Consider the following 16,310-nt stretch of genomic DNA (forward strand, 5'->3'; position numbering starts at 1 on the left):
GCTGCTAATTGGCCTCCTTGTTGACAAGTCTCAGCGGCAAGGTTAAGTGCTGGCTGTAAAAGCAATCTCGCCTCTTGCCCAAAGGGTCAGAGCTCAGGCAGACGGTGCAGGAGCCTGCTCGGCCTCTTCCCTGCTATATATTTTCTGAGAGCTAATAAAACACCAGTGCAATCACTCCTACCCGGAGGTCTGCCAGCCTCTGCGGTGTCTGTGGAGCTGCAGCAATTGGTGTGTCATCACAGAGGCACTCGAGGCGCCTGCAAGGGAAAAGGCATCGTCTTTTGCACCAAAGTTTTAGTAACTCCCAGAGAGGCACTTAAAAAATCCCTGAAGTGACAGCTAGCCTTGAACACGTGGCAGCCAAGGCCTGAGGATCCAGCAGGAGCCCCCAGAAAAGGGATGGGTGTTGGGTTTAGCGTCCCATGCCCCATGAAGAGTCTTCAAGGCGACTTGTCTTGACCGAACACAAATCCACTAAGGGCTTTTAAAAATCTTTGCCCTAAAATGCTGGTGAAGGGATGCAAGGAGCAGCCTGCTGTCTGTTTCCCTGGATGAGTGCACCAGCTGGAGTAGGGCATTGCTGGCATCAGGCCAGTCAGGATGAACTCAGACGGCACACATGCCTTGGCAGACCCAGGCTGAGTTAACAGGTTACACCAGAGTTCTACTTGGCTGTTGGGCTCCTTGCACAGCCCTTGGGAATGTAACACTATGTAGCCTAGGAAGCCATCCAGTTGCCAGATACCAGGCAGTACATCAGAAATGCAGCTGCTGGGCTTCCACATGTGCACAACAGCTGTCTTTGACCAACCGGGCAGATTTACATGTATGACTGACCATTTTAAAATAGAAAAGAAGAAAAAAAAAGGAAAAGGTAACTTAGAGCTGGAGTTGAGCAGTAGCAGGGGTGGGGGGAACAGACCAACTGGAAATGTTTCATTAAGTTTAAAAGAAAAGGAAAACAAAACAACCCCCCAAAAACCCCAACAATTTCACAGTAGAAGAGCACAAAGTGATAGTCTGGCACCTTTTTTTGTGGCCTGTGGAAGCCCCTGCAGCCTATTTCCCTACTTTAAAATGGGAGAGGGCTTTCCATGCTAGGAGGTGGCTTTGCTTTGTTTTGTTTTGTTTTTTTTTTAATTGTTTCATTTCCCTTCCCCTTAACCATGATTAAAATGCAACATATGGCAAAACTCTGAAAGAAAAAAAAAAACCAAAACAAAAAAAACCCAGCTAATGAAAAAAGACTTCAAGTTCCTGTACTATCCTCTGCTGTTTGCACTTAGTTCTGCTCTACTTTACTTTTCAGACCTCTACTTTCTATCACATACCTTTTTATATCCAGCACTTCTCAGGCAGCATTTCACTGGAAGTGTAAACTTTGGATTGTTACTCTTCTGGGAAGGTGCCTGTTTAAATAAAGAAGAGAAAAATGCTCTCTCACTGAGCCCCTAGACCTTCCTGCCAATGTTTGCAGCACAGCCAAAAGTGACCAAAACCAAAAATAGACCTCACTTTCTGGCTGGTCAAAAAACCATCAGATTGTTTCTTGATTCTTTCCCTGTTATTTAAGACTGGAATGTTCATTCACACGCCAGACCGAAGAATTTGTTTTTTAACAGATTTAACGGGAAGCCAGTTGGGAGGGTCAAAGCTGTAACTAATGTGCTCACACATAGTTGAGTAGGACTGTGGAGCCATAAATTGCAGGACTGCAAGAAGGAATAGGAGCATGTTTTCCCTGGTTTGCTCTCACTGCCTCCTTAAGCACATTGCCACAAATAATCACATGAGCCTGGTCTAGCCCCTTCTCAGGAAAGGCACCTCCACACCATCACACAGCTCACCCTCTGTAGTGTCATGCACACAGAGCTTGCCTGGGGACTGAGAGCAAGTGCTCCTTGAGAAGAAAGCAAAAAGTCATTTGGCTTCCTTGTAGGACTAACTTCTCTAAAACCCTCTGAGGAGTATAATGCAGAATTTCTTGATAGAAGCAGCAAAATAAATTATGACAAACTATACGTGTCTTGTACTGCTTGAGTGCAGGGATCAAAACTTTTCTGATATCTAGACTTTCAGTACACAGTGTACAATTGCATTCCATCACAGTTAGAAGCAGTAGTTGTTTTAGCAATAAAATCACATAATTTTTTCTTCCTGAAACTGAGAAAAAATTTAAATAAGTAAAGAGAAACAGTTGCAAGAGAGCTCCTATCATCGGTATGATTCTGAAATAATATGCATACATTGGTGGCTGTCACTCATTCCAGTGACACTTTTAAAATGTACCAGAATAGCTCTATTCACAGGTGTTACCAGAGCAATGCCCATTTGCACCCTGAATATTTAGTAAGGGAGCATTAAGACTTCATGTTTTTATACTTATAGCTACCTACTTTTAATGGGACTGCGTACCTAGAAGTTAATGAAAAAATCTAAATATAATGTCAATGTGATTTAAAAATATGCACTGCATCTTTTAAGTTGACATGTCAATTAAAAATAAATAAGATCCAGTTATATGGTGATACTGTGCTAAGATTGCATTTTTACCAGTCAAGTTTTATTCTTACTCAAAGTGACAGATTTCTCTAAGATAGACAGAGCCAAGAAGTTCAGTCCTCCGGCCACTCAAAACAGGAAAATATAATTAAGAGTACATTTAAACACTTCCCAAAATTGGGGCATCACATTTTATGGATAAACGTATTTCATAGAATCATTAAGGTTGGAAAAGACCTCCAAGATCAAGTCCAACCATTGACCAAACACCACCACATCAACTAAACCATAGCAATAAGTGCCACGTCCAGTCGTTTCTTGAACACTTCCAGGGATGGAACTACCTTTCAGGTAGTTGTAGAGAGCAATAAGGGCTCCCCTGAGCTTCCTTTTCTCCAAACTAAACAACCTCAGGTCCCTCAGCTGCTCCTCATAGGACTTACCCTCCAGACCTTTTCCCAGTCCCATTGCCCTTCTCTGGACATGCTCCAGCACCTCAGTATCTTTCCTGCAGTGAGAGTGGCTTGGTGAGCTCTTCCACCAGCTCCCTCAGAACCCTTGGATGAATCCCATCTAGTCCCGTAGACCTGTGAGTGTCTAAGTGGCACAGCAGGTAACTAAATCTAAGACTGGAATGTCTTAAGACCCCCTTTCTGGATTGCAGGGGGTCTATTCTGCTCCCCATCCCGCTCTACCAGCTCAGGAGGTGGCTGCCCTGGGGATAACCAGTCTTTCTGTTGAGGACTCAGGCAAAGAAGGCATCAAGTACCTCAGCATTTTCCTCATTCTTGGTTACAATGTTCCCCTCCTCATCCAATAAAGGATGGAGATTTTCCTTGGATCTCCTTTTGTTGTTAACATATTTATAAAAACATTTTTTATTATATTTCACAGCAGTGGCCAGATTGAGTTCTAGCTGAGCTTTCACCTTTCTAATTTTCTCTCTACATGACTTAACAACACCCTTGTACCCTTTTCTGAGTCGTCTGCCCCATCTTCCAAAGGTCATAAATTCTTTTTTTTCCCTCCCCAAGTTCCAGCAAAAGCTCCCTATTCAACCAGGCTGATGGTCTTCCCCGTTGTCACATTGTTACTTTCCTGTGGATAGTCTATTAAAGCTAATAACTGCATATTAAAGTTTAATTCACATCCAATTTTAACAGGAAAGCAATGCCACGTGCCCTGCAAAAGTTTATTGTACACATCTACATGTGTGTACCTACCGTCTAAAGCTCTTCCAAGTACCTGCTTTAACTTGGTTGCAGCAGCTCTGCTTTACGACAGTGAGCCAACCCCTGTGCTCAGCTCAACTTGTGTAACAAGGAATTAAATAGGGAAAAAAGCATCCAATCATGTTTTCTTCTAAGAGCTATTTGGTTAATTAAGTTCCCTTTGCTGCTGCCATAGTAATCACATCTGACGTACCCCTAACGAGACTGCACAAGACATAAGTACTTGATGATACAGAGGCAGGACTGAGTTGTTGTCACCAACTCTGGTCTTTAAAACTACTCATATCTTCAGCACCTTGTTGTTCCACAAAATACACATAAACCCAGTATGTAAGAAGTACTTTGTTTGCTGCAGTCATACACAAAATTACCACACAGTGCTTGCACTGCAAACACAGCTCCTGATTAGCCTTCCCCAAGCTATTTTATGGGTGCCTTGAGCCAGATGGTCCCACTCTGCTCTCACCACAAGCAGAGGCCACTCCATACTTGTGAACATCACTGTCATCCTCCTCTGGCCCTCTCCACTTACATGAAAAGCTCATTCTGCTCACAGTTCACCTCCACGACTGATAAAAGGGTTGACCCTGCTAGATGAACCCATTAATTTCTCAGTTCCAACCAGTATCCTGCTCTCAGGGTAAATGCTACTGACTAAACTTCAGGAGAAAGAATAATTTAAAAAAAAAAAATAAAAATCCATAAATTGGGATTTCTCAGAGGTTTTCTTCCAGCAGAATGTTTTGCTGTCACAGACAAGCTTTAAAAGACACAGGAATTTCCTCTGGAGCAGAATTTGTGGCTCCTGACAATAAGCACTACTGCCCAATTTTTAACCGACTGCCCTTGGATTTGGTTCCCAAATTCCCGTACACAGAGAGTTTTTCTTAAGCAATCTGTAGAAACTGGACATTTTCCATCAGGATTTTTGATTCTGTCACTGTAACAAGCCAGTTCCTCAACTTTTATATTTGCAATTGGCAGCACAAGTCACATAAGTGTTGTCATTAGTTTTTTGTCACCTAATCAATAGCTTGTCAAGATCCAAGCTCTCATTTGGTGGTAGATACTTCAAGAATCCTCCACATTTAGAGAGCCAAAACAAAACAGGTGGGGTATGTTGCTGTTCAGAAAATGTTTCCCATTTAACTTTTTTAGCTTCCTGGGCTAGTCTAAGAGAGGAACAAAGACACCTAACTTTTACTTTCAATGACCAAATGAAAATAAAGATCACCTAAAACTATCACTGGCAGCCAAGGAAAGGCCAGGACTCTGAAGTATCCAGTGGGAATGTTTCCTAGCTGCCCTAGGCTTGCACGGTTCAAAGCTTGCTCTTGGCACTGCCAAATGACCAGGGACTACCTCCTCCCAAGTCATCTGCCAATTCATGACAGGCCAAAAACTCAAAAGAAATCCCTTAGCTCTGCAGCTCTTTGTAGAAACCTCAAAAAGAAAGGTTATTTACCTCTAATTCCTCTGAGATCTCCTGTCTGTATGTGTGTTGACATTGAATTTACTGTGCAAACACTGAAAGCCAGAGAACTTCCACCCCAGCAGAAGTGCACATACCTTGTCTCTTGCTCTATTCTTTCTGTGGCTGTGTCCAGTTTCTCACTTGTAACAAGTTGCAATGTCCTAACAAACTCAGATCAATTATCTTGCTTCCCCAGTAAGACTGCCAAGTCCCTCACATCTTCTCATCACAGGCTTTCTGAGGGGGACTTTCTGAAGACTTCTTTCCTGTTAACAAAAAAAAAAAAAGGGAAAAGCACCTGCAACACCCAATAGCACAATTAATATTGCTAGTCAAGTGAAATCTGAAATCTTATACCATTCTGAGGAAGCATTCAACTTGCATTCTGATGGTAGCCTTGTTTACTCTTCCTTCCTGGCAACAAACAGGACAACCAATGAAGAAAGCTACCCTCAAGGAAAGATTCCCTGCCACCTCTTTCAAAGGTCTTTCAAAGATCTCCCAGGAAGGTGGAAAACCTCCTACCCACAGACACAGGCCAGAGACTGCTGCTAAGCAGAGGAAGAAAGTCTCACCCTTTTCAGCTCCAGCAGGCAGTCTGGGACGCTGGGCAGAGACAGCCCAAGATAAGGCAGCAGCCTGTCCACACACCATCATCTGCCCACACCAATACATCTTGAGGCTTTCTTGGTAATTAGCAGTTTCTCTTACTAATGGACAATCAAGCGTGTGCTGGAGGCCATCCAGTCTTTGGCTAATTAAAGGGAGGACCTGAGATTGGTAATAAAACTCCCTAGGAATGGGGAGGCAGGAGTTTGAGACTCTAATCAAAGACCTGCAGGAAGGTCTGAAACCAACCCTTTCTCACCAGCAAGCTCAATATGGCTGTGCCCTGACAGAGCCTGCAGGTTGTTTTGGACATGAGCAGCATCAGAAAATAGAATAATGCAGCTTAACTAGGAAACAGGTATTGCATCCTCCATGTCTCACAGGCTGGCCCTGAAGTAAAGGAAGTGTTTTTTCTTAATTTATAAGGCATGAAAGTTAACCTCAAGGTACTTCCAGTTCAAAATATGGTTCTTTTCTCCTGATAATGATCAAAGAGTGCACTGTAATTCAAGCCCACATCCTGGAAAGGTGAACAGCAGACAGCCACACCAACTGCTCAGAGCGCCTGCTTCCAGTGATCTACCCTCCTCCTTGCAGATGTCAGAAGTATATATATGAAGAAATAATGTCAGAAGATGAACACGTTCTGTAAGTAATTATCCATCCTCATCCCCTGCCTGCATATCTTGTTTTGTCTGTGCTGCCAATGTATCATATACGCCCTCAACTATACATGATTTCTTTAACTCAAAACATGAATTAATGCAAGCACACTAAATACCATGGTATAGTGACTTTTTTAACAAATTGAAAATAAAACCAATATTTTCTTTCTTTCTTGCAGGAAGAAACAGCAGACAACCCATGTCAGCAGCCAAATTAAAAAAAATCTTTCTGAACAAAAGGTGCTCTTTTCTAGAGACTTGGGCTCAGTCATCACCTCCAGATTTAATGGACTGCAGCTTCTTCAGCTTTTGGGAAATACAGTTTGGCAGTCTGCAGAGGAAGATTTATTTTTATTTACACACATCTATAAATAAAGACTGCATACTGTAGCATCAGCGAGTCAGATGCACGATAGAAGTTCACCTTCTTTTGAAGAGAAACACTCAGGATTATAGTGTGGATCATTTTCTGGCTGCAGCTGAAAAATGCATCTTCCCTTATCTACCAGTGGTGAAGAGGACTGCACCTGTCAGGTGCCTCTCACTGCCAGGACTGCAGCCTGCCCTCTGAGGCAGAAGCCAGAAGACAGTGATGCAAAGATACTGAGGGGAAGGAAACGAAAGAGAAGAGCTTTGCAAAAGTGGGACTTTGCCCTTAGTAATTAAAAGTAGCATGGATTTCAAACCAGCTCTAACAGCTTTCCATCTACAGACAGACGTAAAGAAAAGGGGAACAATAAACAGTACAGTTCACTGCCAAAAAGATTGTAGAGATACACCTTCATGAGAATCTTAAAGTATGAGCAAAAGGAAATCTTGAGGGATGGATAGTTTTAGCAAGGCCAAACCATGTAAACAAAAGATATCAAGGAAAAAAACCCAGAGAGGTGGGGGGGAGCAGGAAGGGTCCAAATGGATTTAAATATATTTTGGGCTACAGAAAACAGGTTTGCTGACTGAGCACAATGCCTTGAACTACTTAACCACAAACAAGCCTCTTGAAAAAAAGTTATGCCCATGAAGTTATTCACACAACAGCTGGGACTCCTAATTTTTCCAGCCCTATATCTTCTACAGCTACAAAACATTTTATGTCCCCAGTAGTTCTTGCCAATCGCAAAGCAGTGAAAAAGCCCTTGTCAAAAACAAATCAGAAGTGCAGAACCTCGAAGGAACTGGACCAGAGACAATCAATTTAGGATTCTGCTCACCATTTTGTTTAGCACGTTCTCCCTGGTTCTGAGTAGCCCAATATGCTTCTGAAGGAACACAAAGCAGTTTCACATATTGAGGAGGGTAAAACAAAGATGGTAACAAGTGGTTGTTCGTTTTACCTTCGCTGTAAATCTGAGGACAACACACAAGGCACCACATCAATGCCAAACAAGTGCAGGTAGATATACAGCGTGCTGCTTGCCCCGATCAAGCCACAGAGCAGCAGGAAAAAAATAAGGCTCTCTAGCAAGACACAAAAATACTCAAATCTGTTGTAAGTAGAAGTCCACTTTTAAGGAGGTCTGAACTCTCCTAACTCCAGAAAAACATCACCACTACCTAGACAGAGTAAGCCAACCCACAGATCCCAAACAGCCCTACAGCAGATGCAGATTTCAGCTGGTAATGTGAGCAGCATTTTGAGGAGCAGTGTGGCGCAAGAAGTCTTTTTTCCTCAAGACTGGGAAAAAACCCCCACACATTCAAATCAGCTCAGACTGAATCTTTGATAGAGGCAACATGATAGCCGTGTCTTGGTGAGGTTTTAGAGACAAATAAAGAATTTCTGAGGAAGTACAACTACCCCCATGTAAACTATCCAGGAACATAAAGTTTACACAGTAGGGAATCTAATCACCAATGCTGTGATTGCTTTGCTGTAAGTCCAGAAGACTGGGTGAGTGACCACAAAATCTATGGGTTGTTTCATGTCACGCTTGGTGTTAAAATACTATACATTTTGACAGATGAGGAAAGTTGAGGACTGACAGCTATTTCCCTAACTCTTGGACAGGATTCATAAAAAGAGGCACCACAAAGCCATCTGATGCCAGAAAATACAAACCACACAGACCTTGAAACCTCCCTTTCTGCCAAAAGAACTCAAGCTTTGCACTGCCCAGGAGCATGAACTGACTCTCTCTCTCTAAAGGGATCATTTGTCTCTTTTTTTTATGGGATGTTTTACTCAGGTCTCTCTAGAGTCCCCTCGTAAGGGAGGCAGAGGTACTCAGTACTCAATGCTGAAATTATGGAGCCATCAGCATTTGTCATGAATTATTTGGCATCAATCACAAGAGACTTTTTTCTCGCTCTCTCTCCTTGAAAGTGCACAGTTTTTCCTATGTGGGACTGTTTGACTGTATCTGGCTGACTTGATCATCAGGAAAAACGATCACAGGATGTCTGATCAAGCAACAAACACTAACATTTACAATTCAATCTCTGATCAGTCAACTTTGTTGGTGAAAACTCAACTGTGGTTTAAAAAAACAAAACAAAACAAAAAACCCCAACAAAAAACAAACCTCAAAAACTCTGAGTCCACTAGAAAATAGTTAAACAGATTAATTAGTAAAAAAAACCCCAACAAACAAAACCCAACAACAACAACAAAACCACAAAAAAATCCCACAATTCAGTACCAATAACAAACTAGATGGGGAACATCTACATTGTTTTGTCAAAGCAATAATTATTATGACTGTACCTCTGAGAATCAAACAGAGCAAGCTCTCCAGTGTTTTGACCTCCAGAAGGTCATGTTCACAAGTCTGTGACCGTAAGAGCCAAGCTGGCATTCCCATGCCCACAACAACAGATCCGATTACTTCAACCAACATGCATCAAAAAGCAAATGCAGCACATAAAGCTCCCATTGTTTCCTTAATTCAAATACGTATATCCACAGAAACAAAGAGGAGAGAACAGCACCCTTGCCATTTCTGTATCTTACACATGCTCTGCTTCTTTACTTTCCTTACATATTTTGTTTTCCACCTTTTCTTCCCCTTGTATTTACCTGTTTGGAAACACTTACTCCACCCAAACTCAAACCAAAACGGGGCTGAGTACATTGATTTGATACCTATTTGCTTTGTGAATGTTGTTCTTTTCACCATTATTCACTGCAATTCTTCAGATTTGGCTAAGACAAAATACCATTTTGTTCCTCTCTCAATTGTAGATGCAGATCCAGGTGCTCGGTAAAAAAATAAATTTGTTTGAATTTGCTGAATAACCTAGCAGTTCAAATAATTCATTTTGAGAAGAAACAGAAATCTTCATTAAGTACACTGCTGAAGTAATAAAGTTCAAAGGGGATCAACAGCATTTTATAAAAAAGCAGATTAAGATAAAAATTTACAAGATCCAACAATAACTACCAAATATCCTATCCTCAAGGTCATTTGAGGAATGGCTGGGACCATATCTCAATGAAAATCCCTTCACAAGTATTCAGCATCCTCTACCCTGTCCCATTGGGTGGGGTTTGGGTTTGCCTTCCTCCCTGAAAGGCCTAAGACCATCACCAAATCTGGCAGCTCTGTGGGCTCCCACACTTGCAACTCAGCTCCTGCAGTGCTCAGGTATGACAGCACTGCCTGTGTCTCACACAACACAGGGACAATGTTGCCACCAAAATCCTCCATCACCTCTGTATTCTCCTCGGGCAGGCAGAGCTCTGCTCAGTGGCTTCCCAGCGGCAGAGGAGAGTGCCCCGGCTGCTGCCTGTGGGCCCAGGAACAGGCACTGATCACAGCACTAATCAGGAGGCTATTTATGCCTACTCTCTAAATGACCCTATTTACTTTAAATAAAGCTGTGTTAGAAGAGCCAAAACAAAAATACCTATCCGGAGTGTAGCAGACAAAACTTACTGTGAAAGTGATATTGCTGCAGAAAAATATGATGTAGCCCGTTTTGCAAGGTTGCTAAATTATGTATTATTAAGGGCAGCACATAGTGACCTATTAATACATCTAGAGCCCTTTGTTACCCTATTATCAATAACAAACCTTCTGTACTATTTTGGGAAATGACCTTTCTCCACAGCATGGTGTAGCATGAGCCGGGAACCTCCTGGGCTGTAATTCCAGCTCCACCATTGACTTGCTGCATGATGAGGAAAAGTTGCTTTAACCTCCCAGGTGCTGTTTCTTTTTCTGTACAGTTGTTGTGACACCTCACCTACCTCTGAGCTCAGTGGACTGCCTTACTCAGTTCAAATATTTGAGCAGAGCTCTGAGGATGCAAAATGCCAGATCAGCGTGACACATTGCTACAGCTGCTTAAGGATTTTAACACAATAGAAATTCAGCTGCAGCTGGAAGAACATATTGTGCAGAGCTACAAGATTCCTCTTTCACAGGTGAGAACTTACAGCCACCAGCTTTAGGCTACAAGTCACCACCAAGTAACATTTAACTTGTCACAGTGATTTCAGCTACAGAGTTTCTCAACATACAAGAAACAAAATCTCAGTACTTCTTGTCACCTCCACGGCAGCAGAATTCAGGGTAATGTTAATAATCCACATAATGGCAAAGGATACACCTAAAATAACAGCATACAGAGACCATAGGATGAGAATTACTGGGACAAGTGGAACACACAGTGGATACTCAGTTGATGCAGTCTGGGACATTTCAAATGTGAAAAAAATAAAAGCTGGGTTATAGGAAGTTACAGAGATTAAAAAAATAGAGCAGAGACTGTAACAACACCAGCTCTTTCTCTTTCTCTCTCTCTAAGTAAATAAAAGTCATGACTAAATGAAGTCATTCTGAAAACATGAATTATTTCATAAGCATATTTCATTTGCTTTGGCAGAATATTCCCAGGCTTGAACCCCTCAAATTGCAGTAACAGGTGGGAAACATTTACAAATTACAGGAACGTGCATAAGCACACAGTAAAACTATAGGAAGGTTATATTCCCAACTTAGAAAAAAACAATCACATAACTCTTTTCGGAGGGGCAGAGATCAATTTGTTTTCAACATCTCAGTTCTCTCCTGCCTCACTACAAAAGAAAAGTCTAAATACCAAGAGTATTTGAGAGTTGTCTAATAACCCTCTTTAATAATTTCACCAACGGCTTCCAAATAAAATTTACTTTGTGGCTTGAAACCCATCCTGCTGGAGGAAATTCCATTCCTCCAGTCCTTTGTAATTGACAGCACAACTCAAATTCCTAAATCTGCATCCCTAATTCTTCAGAAATAAAGTGAGTTTCAGAGTATGGAAGACTTAACCTGAAAGCCACAACACCGCACTCATATTCATGGGAGGTAGTTCCCAGGGTCAACACTATTCTTCCATCACGATGATCCTCAAATGCCCTCAAAAACTCCTTAATTATTATTTAAAAAGCACTTTGTTTTAGAGACAGATAGTAATATATTTGACATGGGTGTCCAAGCATGGCATGATTCAAGTTTTATAATAATTAAATTATTGCAGTTATTGAAATCTATGTTTGATTTTAATATTTCATATGTCTCTACTGACAGATTTCCTTTACTGATCCTAATTAGCAGTGCTCAGAGACAGCTTTTTCAGGTTCTTCAGACTGAACTCTGGCAAAATTTTAGACCTGGACTATGGATACATGGATATACAGAAAACAAAGGGCAGGAAAACGCATTACTTAGTGGTTGAGTATAAGTGTTAGGAAACAAAAGGGGGCATTCCCTCTCCTGGGCAGAAAGCTCTGACTGAGCGGAACACCTTGATGTGAACACAGAGGTCCTGATGGCCACTTTTCCTGCTAAAACTTATTCCTGCAACATCTTGGATATTTATTTATTTATTTTTTAACTCACATGCTTCATCAAAAAAAGTTGAAATTCCACCCATGGCCCGAGATCAGCGCGGGATGAAAGGCCAAGGAGGCCTTTTTACCAGTGCCTTACAGCCCGCCCTGAGGCGGGGCACCGGCATCCCGGAGGCAGCGGAGGTACCGCGCCGAAGGGCCGAGCGCTGCTATACAGCACCATCTAAGGGCTCTCTATAGGTACTGCTGAGGGCACCTACGGGCTGAGCCCTATGGACTGCGGCTGAGATCCATGCACGGGAATGCGGCTCCTCCCAGCCGGGCTCCCGGTCACACTCACTGCCCTCACACCGCTGTCGTCATAGAAAAAAATCTCTGAGCAATTGATTCCACCACCGCTTCATCAAGAACCATCTAGAAAATTAAGTTACCCAGAAGCTGGCTGAGGAATAATTTTTAGAATAACAGGATTTATCTTTGTTTGTGTTCCAAGACGTTGCCAAAGAGAGAAACAAATTGCTACCGGTGCCAAAGTGGTTTATTATTAACACTCTAGATTTAGGCACAGGAGGAGAGAAAATGTTATGGCTTTTAGATTTAGAAACCAAAAACCAAGACTATCCTTAATTCTATCCAGCTTGCGCAATATTTAAATATCTGTTTCAGCTTTTCAATGCAAAATTCTTTTTCTTCATAATTTATACAAGCCTTTCTTATAAAAATCTCTTCTTCTGGGGTGATTTTGTCATGCAGTCTATATGAGGAAATGCCACACTAGCCTGAGGATCCCCTTAGTCCAGCCTTAATCTCTAAGAGGAACCAAGAGAGAAAAAAAGAAAAATTATGAAACCAAAAGCATTCAAACTGTCCCACAGAAATGTCTTTGCACTTCAGATTCAAATATTCAAAAACGTTAGATGTTAGCTATCCAGACCAGACTAATTCACAGGATCTGTGCGTGTCTCCACAGCGATGTTTTCTAAGGTGAAAGAATTGGCAATGGGCCAAACAGGATTATTTTAATTACCCCAGTTTCCCTCTGAAATTTCCTGTTTCATTGCATATGAAATTTACCACCCCAAAAATGGAAAACTGACTCGTCTAATGGGACAAAACTCAGCCACAGCCTGTGTTCCAGGATCCTTATTCAATCATGTCTAAGGCACGTGTTCAAATGCTGACCTTTCCTGACCTCAGGGCATGGAGGGTCAGTAGCATTTCTAATATAAGAAAGTGCACAGCAAGGAATTATGCGTGGTGGAAATGGGTGTGTGGAGCAGCGTCTTCCAGCTAAACTGAAAGCCACATGCATTTTGTAAGACATGAAACCAGGACTTTCAACTCATGATAATTCAAAATAACTTGAATAGTAATCCAAATACCAAAATAATCTTGGTACAGAAATAAAGCATTCAGTGGCTTTTAAGTTGTCCTAGTGCTGTACAGTGGACATGGTCTGCCCAGTTGTTGCAGATGTGGAAATGACAGCACCAAAGAGTCCCACAGTAAAGACTTTTTCACTTATAAGAGAATGCCATATTCTAATAGTGAAAAGGAAAACCAAAGGATAACAGTATTTGATTTACTTACAGTTTGAAACATTAATTTTCAAATCTGCTCAGGTTCTATTTCCACTGCATGCAGAAAGAACCAGTCAGGTTGTAAGTGCTACATCACGGCACTTAAAAACAACAAAAAGGGTTTTTTCACTTTTACTGAAACTGTTTTTGATCTGTAGCTCTTGTCCTATGTTCCCTACTTCTGTAAATCAGAAGAATGTAAACATGGCTTCAGTTACTTGTTTTGAGTCCTGCAGATATCAAATATTAGCAGTTGCTGTTCAGTGAAGACAGACAAACCATATTCACAGCTCAAAATAAAGAAATCCTGCTTTGGTGAACACAGTTTGCTCTGTTCAGCAAGCAGGGGTGTGAAAAGTCATTCCTCTTAGTCCAGTTAGATTAACAATGTACAGTTTGGAATTAAGGTGAAACAAGCAATTAAGGTGAAACAAGCACTTATTTTACAGGCTCTGTCAGATTTGATCAGACAAAAAACACACATTCAGTGCAGATCCCTAATCATTTTCAAACACATTCAATAACCCTCCTAGTTCAGCTTGTGAAATCCCTTCTGAAAGATGTAAACCAGGAAATTCTTAGCACCCTAATTTCCTTTTCCTCTATGGATTATTTTGCCTACCCTAAAATACTTGGAAAGCTTCTCTAAATAAGAATAAACCTTACTGTGATGGCTGAAGTCTGCTTCTCCTTCCACGAGAGGAGGGTCTGACACCACAGTCTGGGAATCGGCTCAGCTCTTTTTCCCCGAAAAACAGCAGGATACACCTTAGCATGGTTGGCTTGTCTCTAAACTTCTCATCCTCCACATCTTCCTAGGATGGTGCCTGCTTTATTCTAAGATTTGATGAGAGAGAGAAGGAAGACCAAAGGGCAAAGGTAACGAAGAGGTCAAGAAGAGACGGTTTCCCTCAGACGCTGCTAACAGACACCGAGCAACAGTTTCACACGACTTCAGAACCCCTTGTTCCCTGCTGGTGATCTCTGTCCAAGCCTGGGTTCACCGAGGTTACAGGAAAAGAAGAGGTTGTACTTTTGTTGATCAACGCTGCTAGGCAACGAGCAACGGGCCATAAAAAAACCCCTGACATTACTCCTGTCTTCTGCTGGTGGCAATTAGAGAACTGCAAACGGGATCATGGATTCAGGGGCCGAGAGGAACCTGCTTTCGTGTGACCGTGTAACGCTACGAGCCACGCAGTCCACAGAACATCTTCTCATTATACACACATTGCACATCCCCAGCCATTGCAGTCTGCACAGTGCAGGCCAGCCCAGCCATCTGAAGTTGTAAGAGCCTTGGGGTTCTAACAGGTTATAATCTTTAGGTTGTAGTAGTCACTTGCAATTGAGGAAACAAAGTAAAAATAGTGTTAATCCCTGATTAACTTCATGAATATTTGGGTAATGTTAAAAGGTGTGTAAGTAAAGCCTTTTTTAGGCTACTCTACCAGCGGAAGAGAAGAAAGAGAAATTGAAGACATAGTAACATACAGCAGGAACTCACTTTGCCATAGTATTTTAAGGAAAAAGACAGGAATCTCATCATGCATTCTGAAAACTGAAAATTTTGACTTCTTTCTTACATGTAAACAATCATTTACTCAAACTACAAGAACTTCTAACTATTCTCCACTTAGCCCAAAATCACAAACAAACCCACCCAGTTCCAACAAGTGTCACATCAGACTGCTCCCATGCAACATACAAATCCTTAGAAGACACGAAAGGGAATTGAATTTATAACTTTTGTAAGCCTCACACAGCAAACGCTCTGGATCACACCATTTTCTGTGACTTGCCAGTGAATTATTCAAGATAATTCTTATGCTCCCGTGGGAGGAAAGAAAAGAGAAAAATAGACATTCTTCTTGCTGCTCCATAACATACCTTCTCCACACACTGCCATCAGTGTCAGCTCCCCTTTTCCTTGCTTGTTCACCTGCTGAACCATGACAGAGTATGTCATCCTTCCATTCTAAATATGTACTGTAATTGCTTATGAATTTTCAATTTTGAAATTTTTATTCTCAATCCACAAGTTTGGTTCATGTTCTATCATGAGGTGGGTGGATTATTTTTAAATAAACTGTAAGGAATATAACCATGGAACATCTGAACTAGTTTTTGGAAGAGGAATCCTGTTGCTAGACAACCCATGAACTGATGATTGTCCAAATCGTAAGTTCCAGGAAACATAAACATACTGATTTTTCTTTAAATACAATGTTTTATCAACTTCTGTTCAATCATTCCTCAAATTATGTATGTCTGAGACTAGTCCAGCAGGAACACTTACACTAAGCTCTGTAAAAATGTTTCTCATTTTAACTCATGGATAATGTTACCTACTGAGTGTGCATCCAAGGGGGGAGCAACGGAGCACTCCAAGGAAGGAAAAATAAAAGGGAAATAAGTATGTTTACACCAGTAGAAAGCAAGTCAGTCATTGAATCTTGCCACATTATTTTAAGA

At 41.6% G+C, this 16,310-nt stretch overlaps 1 long non-coding RNA gene across 1 annotated transcript; it reads right to left on the reverse strand.

The window, feature by feature from the left end:
- Positions 1–219: 219 nt before the first annotated feature.
- Positions 220–14,842, reverse strand: LOC116785785. Its single transcript, XR_004356726.1, has 4 exons — positions 14,502–14,842; positions 5,304–5,474; positions 1,332–1,409; positions 220–257 (listed from the first exon to the last, which is right to left on the reverse strand). It is a non-coding gene; the product is annotated as an uncharacterized LOC116785785 (long non-coding RNA).
- Between the last annotated feature and the right edge of the window lie 1,468 nt (positions 14,843–16,310).

Source organism: Chiroxiphia lanceolata, chromosome 4, assembly GCF_009829145.1.
Source record: "Chiroxiphia lanceolata isolate bChiLan1 chromosome 4, bChiLan1.pri, whole genome shotgun sequence".
NCBI lineage: Eukaryota > Metazoa > Chordata > Aves > Passeriformes > Pipridae > Chiroxiphia > Chiroxiphia lanceolata.